Raw genomic sequence first — 12,024 nt, 5'->3', positions numbered from 1 at the left:
CCCCTATACTATCCCATCCATGTGCTTATCTAAGGATTGTTTAAATCTCCCTAATATGGCTGAGTTGACTACATTAGCAGGTAGGGCATTCCACGCCCTTGCCACTCTCTGCGTAAAGAACCTGCCTCTGACGTCTATCTTAAATTTATCACCCCTCAATTTGTATCTATGCCCCCTCGTACAAGCTGACGTCATCATCCTCGGAAAAATACTTTCACTGTCTACCCTATCTAATCCTCTGATTATCATGTATGTCTCTATCAAATCCCTCTTAGCCTTCTTCTTTCCAATGAGAACAGACCCAAGTCTCTCAGTCTTTCCTCATAAGACATTCCCTCCAGACCAGGCAACATCCTGGTAAATCTCCTCTGCACCTTTGCTAATGATTCCACATCCTTCCTGAAATATGGCAATCAGAACTGTACACAATATTCCAAGTGTGGCCGCACTAGCATTTTGTATAGTTATAGCATGATATTGCGGCTCCAGAACTCAATCCCTCTACAAATGAAACCTAACACACCGCATGCCTTTTAACAGCACTATCAATCTGGGTGGCAACTTTCAGGGATCTATGTTCATGGACTCCAAGATCCATCTGCACATCCACTCTACCAAAGGTCTTTCTATTGACCCAGTACTCTGCCTTCCTGTTATTTTTCCCAAAGTGTATCACCTCACATTTAGCTGCATTGAACTCCATTTGCCACATCTCAGCCCAATTCTGCAGTTTATCCAAGTCCCCCTGCAACCTGTAACATTCTTCCAAACTGTCCACTACTCCACCGACTTTAGTGTCATCTGCAAATTTACTAATCCATCCATCTATGCCTATGTCTAAGTTATTTATAAAAATGACAAACAGCAGAGGTCCCAAAACAGATCATTGTGGCACATCAGTAGTAACCGGACTCCAGGCTGAATATTTTCTATCAACTACCTTGCTGCCTTCTTTCAGAAAGCCAGTTTCTAATCCAAACTACTAAATCACCCTCAATCCCATGCCTCTGCATTTTCTCCAACAGCTTACCATGTGGAACCTTATCAAAGGCTTTACTGACATGGTATACCATGTCAACTGCCCTACCCTCATCTACATGCTTGGTCACCTTCTCAAAAAACTCAATGAGGTTTTTTGAGACATGACCTACCCTTGGCGAAACCATTTTGACTATCTGAAATCAAATTGTTGCTTGCTAGATGATTATAAATCTTATCTTTTATAATCCTTTCCAAAACCTTTCCTACATCAGAAGTAAGGTTCACTGGTCTATAATTACCTGGGTCATCTCTGCTGCCCTTCTTGAACAGGGCACAACATTTGCAATCCTCCAGTCCTCTCTTACTAAACCTGTAGACAATGATGACTCAAATATCAAAGCCAAAGGCTCTGCTATCTCCTTCCTAGCTTCCCAGTGAATCCTCGGATAAATCCCATCCGGTCCAGGGGACTTGTCTATTTTCACTCCTTCTTGAATTGATAACACCTGTTTGTAACTAACCTCAATCCTTTCTAGTCTAATATCTCATACCTCATTCTTCTCCTCTACAATATTCTCCTTTTCATGAGTGAAAACCAATGAGAAATGTTCGTTTAACACCTCTCCAATCTCCACAGGGTCTGCAGTTAACTTCCCACTTCTGTCTTTGACTAGCCCTATTCCCACCCTAGTCATCCCTCTACTCCGCATACCTATAGAAAGCTTTAGGGTTCTCCTTTATTCTGTTTGCTAAAGACTGCTCATGTCCTTTCTTTGCTTTTCTTAACTCTCTCTTTAAATCCTTCCTAGCTGATCTGGAACTCTCCATCGGCTCATCCGAACCATCTTGCCTCTTTCACACATAAGCCTCCTTCTTCTGCTTAACAAGAGATACAATTTCTGTAGTAAACCACGGTTCCCTTACCTTATCACTTCCTCCCTGCCTGACAGGGACATACTTATCAAGAACACGCAATATCTGTTCTTTAAACCAGCCCCACATTTCCATTGTCTGCATCTCCTGCATTTTGCTACCCCGAAAGTCGGTGGAGTTGTTGACAGTGAGGAAGGTTGTGTCAGGTTACAGCGGGATATAGATAAGCTGCAGAGCTGGGCAGAAAGGTGGCAAATGGAGTTCAATGTGGGTAAGTGGGTAAGTGTGGTAAGGGTGAGGTGATTCACTTTGGTTTGAGTAACAAAAAGATGGGGTACTGGGCTAATGGTCGGATACTTGGTAGTGTGGATGAGCAGAGGGATCTTGGTGTCCATGTACACAGATCTCTGAAAGTTGTCACCCAGGTAAATAGTGTAGTGAAGAAGGCATATGGTGTACTGGCTTTTATTGGTGGAGGAATTGAGTTCCGGAGTCCTGAGGTCATGTTGCAGTTGTATAAGACTCTGGTGTGGCCGCATCTGGAGTATTGTGTGCAGTTTTGGTCGCCATACTATAGGAAGGATGTGGAGGCAGTGGAATGGGTGCAGAGGAGGTTTACCAGGATGTTGCCTGGTATAGTAGGAAGATCCTATGAGGAAAGGCTGAGGCACTTGGGGTTGTTTTCATTGGAGAAAAGAAGGTTTAGGGATGACTTGATAGAGGTGTACAAGATGATTAGGGGTTTAGATAGGGTTGACCATGAGAACCTTTTTCCACGGATGGAGTCAGCTATTACGAGGGGGCATAGCTTTAAATTAAGGGGTGGTAGGTATAGGACAGATGTTAGGGGTAGATTTTTTACTCAGCGAGTCGTGAGTTCATGGAATGCCCTTCCAGTAGCAGTGGTGGACTCTCCCTCTTTATGGGCATTTAAACGGGCATTGGATAGGCATATGGAGGATAGTGGGCTAGTGTAGGTTAGGTGGGCTTGGATCGGCACAACATCGAGGGCCAAAGGGCCTGTACTGCGCTGTATTTTTCTATGTTCTATGTTCTATGTTCTATGTTCTATCCTAATTCTTGCCTAATCGCATTATAATTGCCCTTGCCCCATTGATAACTCTTGAGCTGTGGCATGTACCCATCCTTTCCAAGGCTAAACTAAAAGTAACTGAATTATGGTCACTCTCTCCAAAGTGCTTACCTACAACTAAATCAAACACCTGGCCTGGTTCATTACCAAGCACCAGATCCAGTGTGGCCTCCCCTCTTGTCGGCTCTTCGACATACAGTGTCAGGAAACCTTCCTGTACACATTGGACAAAAACTGATCCATCCGGCATACTAGAGTTATAGCATTTCCAGTCAATGTTAGGGAAGTTAAAGTCCCCCATAATGACCACCCTGTCGCTTTCACTCCTACCCAGAATAATTTTTCCAATCCTCTCTTCCACCTCCCTGGAACTCTGCGGAGGCCTAGAAGAAACTCCAAGCAGTGTGACCTCTTCTCTCCTGTTTTCTAACCTCAGCCCACACTACCTCAGTTGACAAGTCCTCGTCTAAAGTTCTCCCAGCCACCATTATACTATCCTTGACTAACAAGGCCACCGTCCCCCCCACCTTTTACCGCCTTGCCTGTTCTTAATGAAAGATCTAAACCCTGAAACCTGCAACATCCATTCCTCACCCTGCTCTATCCATGTCTCCAAAATGGCCACAACATCGAAGGCCCAGGTGCCTATCCATGCTGCAAGCTCACCTACCTTATTTCGGCTTCTGAAGTAGACATTGAAGTAGACACACTTCAAACCAGTTTGCTATCTGCCAGCACATTCCTGTGACCCTAAAATCCTGTCCCTGTCCTCCCTACTCTCACCCTCCTGTGCACTGCAACTATACCTCAGGTTCCCATCCCCCTGTTGAGCTAGTTTAAACCCACCCGAATAGCACCAGCAAATTTCCCACTTAGGATATTAATACTCCTCTGGTTCAAATGAAAACGATCTTGTTTGTACAAGTCCCACCTTCCCCAGAATGAGCCCCAATTATCCAAGTACTTGAAGCCCTCCCTCCTGCACTATTCTTGTTTAGCTGATATCTCTCCCTATTCCTTGCCTCACTATCACGTGGCATGGGTAACAAACCAGAGATAACAATTCTGTTTGTTCTAGCTCTCAGCTTCTACCCTAGCTCCCTGAAATCCTGCCTTACATCTCTATCCCTCTTTCTAACTATGTCATTGGTACCTACATGGACCACGACTTGAGGCTGGTCACCCTCTCCCTTCAGGACCCCAAAGATACGATCCGAGACATCACAGACCCTGGCACCTGGGAGGCAACACACCACCTATGAGTCTCAATCGTTCCCAACAACCTTCTATCTGACCCTCTAACTATTGAGTCCCCAAATACTAACACTCTCCTCCTTTCCCTCCTTCCCTTCTGTGTAACAGGGACAGGCTCTGTGCCAGAGACCTGGGCCCCACTGCATGCCCCTGTCCCCCTCAACAGTATCCAAAATGGTATACATGTTTTTCAGGGGAACGACTACAGGGGATCTGTCCACTGGCTGTTTTCTCCCCGCTTCGAACAGTCACCCAGCTTTCTTTGCGCCTAGGAATAACCACTTTCCTGTAACTCTTATCTATCATAGCCTCTGCCTCCCGAATGATCCGAAGTTCATCCAACTCCTACTCCAGTTCCCTAACATGGTCTTGGAGGAGCGAGAGTTGGGTGCACTTCCTGCAGATGTACTTGGATGGGACACTAATGGCGTCCCTCTCTTCAAACATCATGCAGGAGGAACATTACTCTCCTTGCACTGCCATCCCTGCTAGTCCCCTTATCACAAAGTGAAAAAGAAGAGATGCATAGCTGATTTGTTCCTATTCTTTAAGGTTAGAGGAGGCAGTTGAGTGGGAGGCCCTACAATGGTAGGATCTCGGGTTGAGAAGACGCTGATTTATATAGCTGGATGGAGATAAAAATAAGACATCCCTCCTTCCCCAGAAACCACTGCTCTCTGATTTCAAATATTAAAGCTCAAATCAGTGACTCACCGCTCCCACCAGGCCCCATGGTCCAAGCTCCCGCACTTCGAGTTGCTGCTGCTGCTGAAAAATAGAAATGTTTGAAACTGAAGTGTTTGTTGCCTTGTCAATCATAATAATATGTCGATACATACATGCTTGGCAGGCCAATGGTAGAAAGTCCATCTGTTTCAACAACTTAAAACATTTTAGGTGTCTACCTATGATCTACCTTGATGCTTAAGATGGATAACACCAATGCATGAGATGTCAGACCCATTCTAAACTATTAGCTTGTTGTGTGGACTCGTTTCAGAAACACACCTTGTTTTAAGTGTGTAAAATAGTAACTTTTGCATCAACATCGGTGGCAGTTTTGCCATATTGTGCAGGTTGTTCATTTTTTTTAGAGTGTGTTTTTTGAAGACAAATGAAGCTTTTACCTATTCTTATGCTATCCAAGTGGTGTATCACATTTACTGCATGCAGTCTGCCTGGCGTTTGCAAACTGTAACATTCTGGTTTTTCTCTTGGACTTTGTTGACATGTTTGCATTCCATGGATGAACAGAACTTTGAAAGCTCCTTTGGCAGTGATCCTCGCTTGGCTCTTCTTCACGTTCTGCTGTGGAGCATTGTGTTGTCTTTTGGTTTCTCTGGGTGATTGGATTTCTTGCACATTTAATTAAAATGTTTCCTTGTAGAAACTTTATGGCTTACAAATATAATGAAATGCTGGACATTGTCTTGGTGGGTGGTGCAAACCACATCTCAATCAAGATTTAAATGTTCTACTGACCGTTTTGAATAGTTGTACCAGAGTCAAGTATTTGCCAGTATTAGTGGCCTGATACACAAGCAGCAAACTTGCAGATTTCTTCCAGCAGGGTGTTCGTTTTATATTCATTAAACTTGTACAGAAGATATTTTCTGAAAGACTTGATAAGTTTTGAGACCGTAAGCAGTACCATAAGCCTTTCAGTTACATTAGTTTCAGTGGAAGAACGTTATGTAACAGTGTGTCGACATGTGCCTTTTAATTGGTTGATCATTTCAGCTGGTTATTGGCAGGATGACATCAACTCAAGTCTATATAGCCTGAAATTGACTTGAACTTTATGTTTATTTTCTAATTTCTGAAAAACATTTTTTGTCAAGATCTTTGTGATCAGAAATACCAGAGGGTTTAAATTCTTAAACATGCAGTGCCCAAAGTGAGAATAGGTTTGACTCTCTCTCATTCTTTGTCAGTTATTTGCTGATGGATGAAGTTATGAGCAATTCTTTACTGCAAATGAAGTTCTGATAGCTTGCCAATGGATTTCCAGTCCACGGTTAGATGTTTCATTTCCATCTTTCTTTTGCACAGCTTTATGAGTGGCATGGTGGCACAGTGGTTAGCACTGCTGCCTCATAGCATCAGAGACCTGGGTTCAATTCCTGTCTCAGGCAACTGTTTGTGTGGAGTTTGACACATTGTCTGCGTGGATTTGCTCCGGTTTTGTCCCATAGTCCAAAAATGTGCAGGTTAGGTGAATTGGCCATGCTAAATTGCCCGTAGTGTTAGGTGAAGGGGTAAATGTAGGGGAATGGGTCTGAGTGGGTTGTTCTTTGGAGGGTCAGTGTGGACTTGTTGGGCCGAAGGGCCTGTTTCTACACTGTAAGTAATCTAATCTAATCTAAAAAATACCAACATCAAAAATCTCTTGCAATGTTGTTCCTGTTTCTGTTTTCTGGCTTCTTCCTTCCTCATTAAAAGTTGCAGTTGCATCTGTAAGTAGCGTGCATACCTAAAGTGAAGCAGTGGCGATATTTGCATCTCTTGGTGAAATCAACCACTTTCTGGACTGAGGTAAGGTCATTCTATTTTTTTTTTCTGTTCTTGTCTCCTTTCCTTTTTTTTTAATCTTTTTCCCTTTCTAAGAAGATGACAGTGATAGGGCTGGAGAATGAGATGAGCTGGGCAGTTCTTTTGAGGTCGATACAGACAAGATGGGTCAAATGGCCTCCTTTGGTACTATAAACTTCAATGATTCTGAATATCTTTATCAGGGCAAGACAAAGAATCTGACAATGCTCTGTTCGGAGAAGAGGAGGTGAAGAAGAGGAATTTGTTTTGAGCCGTTGTTTGATCTGAATCATAGCAGCTTAATCCTTGATATTCCACTTACTGGGTTGAACTTGACATTTGGTACACAGAGAAAGACGTCTGGCCAGGGCTCGGAGTTGCTGAGGTTTACTTCAGCTGAGGTTTGTGTCTTTGAAAACCTTCATCAACAACTTTAAATATTTTAAATAACTTTAAATAGCTGACCTGAAGAGTTACTTGGCTACTCTCAGGGTCAAGTGCTGAACTGACAGAAGAAGCAAACAACTATTCCTAAATTCAGGAGACATTTTATTTAGTGGAAAAAAACTGGTCTCTTCCCCCCAAAAAATGCCACTGCCACAATTCAGTTACTGGCTTCTACCTAGGGCATGTCATGGAAATAATCTGTGTATCTGTGTGTGGTCAACTGGTTAAAACAGTTAATGAAATGCTGAGAAAGGAACCCAATGTCCTCCTTAAGTGGCCCATTTTTTAAGAAAAATCTCCCTGTTCCCTTTGATTTAATCCCAGGGTTGTGTAGCCTACTAAAGCAAAGACCAGCACAGACTTGTTTATAATCCTTTCATAAGATGATTTAAAATTGTAAATACAGCTGGTTCTTTGGCCCCTAGATGTAATGATAACTTTAAAGGTAAATTTTTATGAAAGAGCACATCTTTTAGATAAAATAGGATTATAGTGTTGTTCCTTAGAATGTTCAGATAAGCAAAGGCTTTATATCAAAGAAAACAAAAATGTAGGAAAATCCCATTAAAGCAAATATTATTCATTTAAAAATACAGCTGTATATAATTTATTAAGACTGCAGGTGCAGATGTACCATCAAAGTAATCATTCCGATTTTACACTTTAATAATCCCTATTAGTTATATCAGTTTGCAAGTAAAATCCAGATAATCATCACAAGGAAGGAAAGCAATTTCCAATCAGAAAGGCAAAGTATAAATAAATAGAGAAGAAATGTTGAATAGTCTGATATCTGTCTGAGATTGGCTTTATGACTGTGAAATGCCCTTTATTATTTCTGTCCATGATAATCTTCTGAATCTTCTTTAATATCAACTAGCATATAAAGTACCAGCATTAACATGACTTTGATAGATCAATGAATAGGTTGCTCCATTAACACAATACATCAAAACTAGACAATAATCATTTAGTGTAGACTTGGGTATCCATGGAGAGAAAGTGTGTGGAGTCCATTGGCACAGTACAGGCCTTTCCTGAGTCACTGGCCCCACAAAGGCTAGAAAGCGTCATCACCCGTAAATGAAGTTTTAATTTCAGTTTGAAAGTTTCTGTGGTCCATTTGTAAGTTTTCATTAATGTTTGCTCTAATTTGTTCCACCAGCAGCTGATTAAGCTATTATTGTTTGTTTACTAAAAAGTGTAATCATAAATTAAATTTTTAAAGGAGTAATTTTGCCTGAGAGATTGTATGAGACATTGTAAGAGATTGTAAGACTGAGAGATTGTAAGAGACATCTGAAGTCATCTGTTATGCATCTGTTCTGAAAGTGGCGAGTAATCCAAAATACCCTATTTTCTTTCACCCTCTAAGTGCCCTATTATTTGTATTGTATAAAGTTTATTATAAATGTGTTTTTCAGGCAGACAATTATGACATCTTCAAATGGACAGGAGGATTCTGTGTCAAGTCAGATGTCTTTCCTTGTTTTATACCAAATGGGATGAGATGGGAATGCTGGATAAAAGCAAATTACTGCAGATTCTGGAATCTGAAACCAAAAGAGAAAATGCTGGAAAATCTCAGCAGGTCTGGCAGCTTCTGTAAGGAGAGAAAAGAGCTGATGTTTTGAGTCTAACTGACCCTATATAAAAGCTTTGACAAAGAGTCAGTTAGACTCAAAACATCAGCTCTTTTCTCTCCTTATAGATGCTGCCAGACCTCCTGAGATTTTCCAGCATTTTCTCTTTTGGTTTGAGATGGGAATGCATTGGAGAGAGTATAGATGAGATTTACAAGAATAGCTTCCTGGATGAGAAACTTGAGGATAGAAAAAAAGAATAGACTGGAAGGTTGGTTCTGAAGAAGGGTCACTGGACTGGAAAAGCTCTCTCCACAGAAGCTGCCAGACCTCCTGAGTTTTTCCAGCAATTTCTGATTTTGTATCTGATTTTCAGCATCTGCAGTTCTGCTGTTTTTTGGAGATGTTAGAATTAATTTCCTTGATTAAAAGATAGCTTTGAGGAGACTTGATAGAAGCCATCAAAATCATGAAGGGCTGGGCAGGGTAGACTGGGAGAAGTTGTTCCCACTCATAAAGGCATCAAGAAGGGGATGCAGTTTTAAAGTAATTTGCAAAAGAAGCAAAAGAAGAAACTTTGTCAATAAGTGAGTAGTTAAGGTGTGCATTGCCTGCAGGTGTGGTGGAGTTAGGTTCAATTGGAGCATTTAAGAAGACACTAGATAATTACTTGAATAGAAACAAAGGATGGTCGTCACAGGGTAAAGAATGGCGCTGCCTCATAATGCTCATTCAGTAATCTGCTGACGGCCAAAGAGCCAAATGACTTTTTTATGTGATGTATCTTCAACCTCTCCCTGCAGCAGGCCACTGTCCCAGCCTGTTTCAAGAGGGCCAACATCATCCCTGTGCCTAAGAAGGCTCATGTAGCATATCTCAATGACTATCGCCCAGTGGCCCTAACTTTGCTGATTATGAAGTGCTTTGAAAGGCTGGTAATGGTATTAATCAATTCCAGCCTCCCGACTACTCTTAACCCATTCCAATTTGCCTATCGGACCAACAGATCCACGTCAGGTAGCATATCAGTTGCCCTTCACTCCTCCCAATAACATCTTGACACCAAGAACAGCTATGTAAGAATCCTACTCATTGACTACAATTCAGCCTTCAACACTATTTTCCCCTCAAGACTGATTATTTACCTTCGTGCTCTTGGACTAAGCCCCACTCGCTGCAACTGGATCCTCAGTTTCCTGACCCACAGGCCACAATCAGTGAAGGTTGGGGTCAATATTTCATCCTCACTAACACTCAGCACTGGAGCCCCCAGGGGAGTGTACTCAGCCCTCTACTGTATTCACTCTATACCCTTGACTGCGTCACCAATTATAGACTAAAGCCACTTACAAGTTTGTTGATGACACCACCATAGTTGGTCGAATCTCAAATGGCGATGAACAGACTGCAGAGAGGAAGTGGAAGACCTGGAAAATGGTGCGCTGAGAACAACCTAGCTCTCAATGCCAGCAAAACCAAGGAACTCATTATTGACTTTCAGTGGGATGTTACTCATGCCCTCCTACACATTAACAGCACAGAGGTGAAACGAGTGGAGAGTGTCAAGCTCCTGGGAGTGGTCATCCACAACATTTTTTCCTGGACTCTTCATGTGGATGCACTGGTTACAAAGGCCCACAACATCTCTTCTTCCTCAGGCAGCTGAGGAAATTTGGCATGACAGTGAATACCCTTGCCAACTTTTATAGGTGCGCCATTGAGAGCATTCTGTCTGGATATTTTACTACCTGGTATGTCAACTGTACCATTCAAGGTTGGAGACGGTTACAGAGAGTGGTGAACTCGGTCCAGACAATCACAAAGGCTGACCTCCCATCCATAGAATCCATCTACCATAGGCCCACTGTCAAGGAAAGACCGGCAGCATTCTTAAAGATCCATCCCACCCTGGCAATGTTTTTCTACAACCTCTACCATCAGGGAGAAGGTACAGAAGCCTGAACATTCGCACCAGCCGGTTTCATAACAATTTCTACCCTATTGTTGTCAGAATACTGAATGGACTCACAAACTCTTAACACTCACCTGTACCTGTGTTTTCGTTTTTGCCACAGTTTACCTACTATTTACTATCTATGCTACTTAACTGTGTGATCTGCCTGTACTGCTCGCAAAGACAAAGCTTTTCACTGTGACTCAGTACATGTGACAATGAATTCAGTTCAATTCAATGTGACAATTCTGTGATTTGATATATGTGCTCAGTGTAATTATAGGCCAGTCAGGTTATGATCTTCAGGTTAGGAAACATTGCCCCAAGATTAAGATGAATCAACACTCTAACTCCTGATGACCCCTGATAGAAATAGAGATTACACGTCATTAGATAGGGATTAAGTTGATACTATCGGTGAAATTACTCCACCAGAATAATTTGTCAACAAGCATTGTCTATTTCAGTGCTAAGAAATGGTCACTTTAATGAAGTACAGGAGGACATTACCATTGGTCAGGTCACATGTATTAAATGTGATGGAAGTGATGCAGCTCCTCACAACTGTTCTGCCATACAATTAGATTGTGGTTGATCCGTGACTTAACTCAATCTGCATGATTGAGTTAGGTCACAGATCAGCTACAATCTAATTGTATGGCTGAACAATTGTGAGGAGCTGCATCACTTTTCCTGTCCTTACACTCCTGTACTAAGATCTTAACAGAACAACACAGTGCCCTATTTGGTCTTCAAAACATTCTTATTAAATTATGCCAATCATATATACTCTACTTGAATAATTAAAATATTTCTAATACATTGTACAGGAACAATATTTACCTATGAAATTAATCTGCATTAGACCATGGTATTAATTGCTGCAATTTATCTATCACTGATTTTCTCTTTAATATTGCATTTTCAATCTAATAATAACACAGCTGCAGCCCCTCCACATTGTCACTTCAGCTTCTCTGAAACATTACACATGCTCTAAAAAGTCTGACATATTCTCCATTATTGTGCATAATGGGGCAGGAGATTAGAGGATCTTGTGTGGAATTTCTGGGCCCTGGTCCTGTAGATCCATAGAATTATACAATTGTACAGCACAGAAGATTACCTTTCAGTGAGGGCACAAAGATATTTTTTCCTTCCTCAAGGGCCTCTTCAGTGAATGTACTTCCATTGCATATTTGCTTACCATGAATAATTTAACCAGGCAATTACTATACTTTTTACTGCGTCTCAGATAGAATTAATGAGTCAAAGTTCGCAATTGACATAGTGTTCACAACAATAGA

General features: G+C 41.7%; 1 long non-coding RNA gene across 1 annotated transcript in view; it reads right to left on the bottom strand.

Moving 5' to 3' along the window:
• LOC140481008 (uncharacterized) overlaps positions 1-12,024 on the bottom strand; it is a 42,170-nt gene that overhangs the window by 9,667 nt on the left and 20,479 nt on the right. The window contains exon 2 of the long non-coding RNA XR_011961448.1: positions 4,916-4,969. This is a non-coding gene — a long non-coding RNA (uncharacterized lncRNA). The remainder of the gene's footprint in view (positions 1-4,915; positions 4,970-12,024) is intronic.

Source organism: Chiloscyllium punctatum, chromosome 9 (assembly GCF_047496795.1).
Source record: "Chiloscyllium punctatum isolate Juve2018m chromosome 9, sChiPun1.3, whole genome shotgun sequence".
In the NCBI taxonomy this organism is placed as follows: domain Eukaryota; kingdom Metazoa; phylum Chordata; class Chondrichthyes; order Orectolobiformes; family Hemiscylliidae; genus Chiloscyllium; species Chiloscyllium punctatum.
The sequence above is the reverse complement of the archived record's forward strand: the minus strand, read 5'-3'. Positions and strand labels throughout refer to the sequence as shown.